This window comes from Diadema antillarum, unplaced genomic scaffold (assembly GCF_040938485.1).
Source record: "Diadema antillarum isolate AM-2024a unplaced genomic scaffold, OU_Dant_1.0 seq00000565_RagTag, whole genome shotgun sequence".
Classification (NCBI taxonomy): domain Eukaryota; kingdom Metazoa; phylum Echinodermata; class Echinoidea; order Diadematoida; family Diadematidae; genus Diadema; species Diadema antillarum.
In genome coordinates, this window is record NW_027271504.1 from 2,094,482 (window position 1) to 2,098,287 (window position 3,806).

The window sequence follows — 3,806 nt, forward strand, 5'->3', positions numbered from 1 at the left end:
TTATTACAACACCGAGTCAAGGATGTCACTACTGGTGAGAATACATGTTTAAAGGGGATGGCTGGTAACCGATCAGTGGGAATCAGTGGGAATGCTGAGGGATGATTGTTCCAATCCTTGTGGGATTCATTTAAGAGTACAATTTTATATATCTACTGTTGTGTGAAAATTATTTGCTTCAGAACGGTCTCATATTCGAGTAATGTGCAGATTAATGCCCCGTCACTGACCAGGGACGCTTACCTGGAAACATTAAACTGCACATTACTTGAATATGAGACCATTCTGAAGCAAATAATTTTCACACAAGAATAGATATATAATCTACTCTTAAATGAATCCCACAAGGATTGGAACGATCGTCCCTCAGCATTCCCACTGATTCCCACTGATCAGTTACTAGCCATCCCCTTTAAGGGGGAAAATATTAATTTGTACGTTGATTTTGGGTAACCATATATTATTTTATGTAAAGGTTTTCACTGTAATTGCATTTTGTTGATGAAATGAATTAGATTCCATGAAACGAAATGAATTGATTATATGTGAGTGAATTTGCAGTGGTCGGTAATTGGTGTATGAAAAGCCAACTTTTCTTTTTGTGTTTTTGTTTGATAGCACAAGCAGCATTACGTCAATCACGATTGTATTTTTAGACGTTTTCTATTTCTTTTTAATTCGAATTTTGTTCATTGATACAAGAATCATTATTATAAGAAACCATAGGCCCTATATATATATATATATATATATATATATATATATATATACATACACTCAGCAAAAAAAGTAAGTTCCCCCCTAGCATTTGTGGATATATCTCAAAAAGTATTCAACCGATTTTCATAATTCAAACGGAAATGGATAAAGAATTTTATTACTCATAACATGAGTGGAAAATCATTGCCACCAGATATCATTATTGGTGTGAAAAAATGCATTTTATGTCAAAATGCATGGAAACAAAAGTTGCACTTTCGTGATTTGCAATGACTTTTACACAAATATTCAAACAATCACTCATGATTCTGAACATTTAAGCATGGGTTATTGCATATTTCTCTATCTCTTTCTTTTCATGAGCATATAGTGAAGTATTTGATAATTGATATGTCCACCACCCGCAATAACCAGCCGCCATCTCCTCCTCAAACTGTTAACTAAAGTTTGTACTTGGCGCTGCTCAATGTTGGTCTATGCTCTCTGCAAGATGCGCTGAAATTCTTGCAGTGAAGTGTCATCTTTCAACTTCTTGCTCGCTTTCCACTTAATGATATCCCAAAGATTCTCTACTGGATTACAGTCAGGGGATCTTGCAGGCCACTCCATACGTTCGATGCCATTTCCCTCAGCAAACTGATCTACAACTTGAGGGCATGATGCAAAATGCCCACAGGCACATTAATGTGATCAACCTGAATTGGAATTACAAATCACATGGCTTCTACCAATATTTTCATATTGAGAAGGCCTATTGTTCAAAAAGTATGCATAACATCTGTTTAATAGGGAAGCACATTGTACCTGAAGAAATTCCTGAGAATTACACAATTTAAAAAGATCATTTGATAACTTACATAGGAAATGTATACAATATGCTCTCTATGGCCTAAAGTGCAACTTTTTTTCCCATGCATTTTGACATAAAATGCGATTTTTTACACCAATAATGATATCTGGTGGCAATGATATGCCATTCATGTTATGAGTAATGAAATTCCCTATCCATTCCCGTTCGAATTATGAACATCCGTAAAATACTTTTTGAGATATATCCAAAAATGTTAGGGGGGAACTTACTTTTTTTGCTGAGTGTATATATATATATATATATATATATATATATATATATATATGATCATATATATATATATATATATATAATCATATACTCACACACACACACACACACACACACAAGAAAAAAATAGCACCCGCAAAGACCTGCAACCACATACCGTAAATAACCCCGGTAAATTACAAGGACGGATGAAACGATTCACTCTGCTGCATGCGACTCTCTTCGATTCTCTTTGATATGCACTAATTCATTGACGAGCGTCCATGCAGGGAGGTGGAAAGAGTCTCTTTCCACCTCCCTGGTCCATGTGTAGTAGGCTCATGATTGTGCAATGCACATGAAGCGTTTTCAGCTGAACTTGATGTTGCTTTATTCAACATACCGAGTACCTTTCAATCTCCCTCATTTCAAGGCATGGTGTTATAGCATCGTTATTGTCATTCTGAATGTGACAGGATAATAAAGATGAAATAGCCTAAACATGTTATCTTTAGTGATTACCGTTTCTTTCTTTTTCTCACTCATGTGAACCGCTGTAAAGACCAGTACCTCCCTGAGAATCCTAGAACAAGTATAAGTTCAAAATTGCACGTAGCATTCCCACGAGAGAGAGAAACTGTGGCTGAACTATTTTTATTATGCCTTACCCAATAAATATTCTCTTGGAAGTTTCTTGCCAATAGGTCAAAGGTCAAGTGAAAGTGCTAAATTTCACTTCTCCCACCATATCTCGAAAGTGACTTATATTAAGGTATCATCATGAAACTTGGTATTTATCTATGCATGTCTTACCTGACAGTAATTCTCTTGGGAATTTAGGGTCATTATAGGTCAAAGGTCAAAGGACAAAGGCCAGGTTAAAATGCTAAAATTTTCCTATTTAATACTGAAATTACACTTTTTCTCCTTACTTTGAAAATTACGTAATGCATAAACTTATCAAAGGGTCAGAAGTCAAGTAAAAATCTTCAAATCCCCAAATACCTGCACTCCTTACCAATCTAGCTATTCATCCAATTATACCTACATGTAGTTCAAGGAAAGTGAACCTTCAACACATTTGTGACAAGTCTGTCATTTTAATATTTTACCAATTATGTGAAACTATCATCACACATTGCCTAAGACATTGTACTATTAGGAGAACCATGCATCATGGCGGAGGCATACCAGTCGCCATAGCGACATTTCTCGTTTATTATGGTAATACGTTTGTAAAGGTTGCAATGACAAAAGTTTATTTTCATTCATATGACCTGCCTTAACTTCTCATTACATTGTTTGTATATCCTTTGTCCGATCTATGTAAAAGGCAAATGTTTCAAAACAAAATGAATGTTTGTATTTCAGCTGTTTGCTCTCCCCATACTTTTTACATTGCAGGTAACTTCTGCACCCAACATCTGCCCATCTACATCTCCCCCTGCTGGTAGAGGATACATGATAGTTTATGCGTTAGACACAGATTTAATGATTTCAGTCCCAATAATTTACACATTTGCATTTGTTTTCACATGCATGAATATTCCACAGAATGAACAGTTGGAACATTATTGCCTGATTATGATTAAGACACAGTAATACAATAAGTTATTGTACAAAAGACAATTAGGCGTCCAATGAGAGATCAACTTTCTTAAAAGAAGCAAATACAACTTAACAGATTAAAAAAAAAATCTTAAAGTAGTGACGTATTAATCAAAATATGAAATATGGAAAGAAACAAATTAAAGTCTGAGCAATCAAGTGAATCTTACTCATTTTGACGGGACAAACTTTAAAAAGGGAATAATTTTAGTATGGGTACATGTATTCAAATTTCAAAGCATCATTGAGTACATGTATATAAAAGCATATCACAGTACGCTAAAGAAGATTTCTGCAGTGCAGACTGCATTCGTTACACCTATTACTGAAGAAAGAATAATGAAAATATACATCTGCAGTGACAAAAATTATCTTCTTAAGAGTTTTTCGCCAAATCATGAGGCAGCAGCTGGCCGTT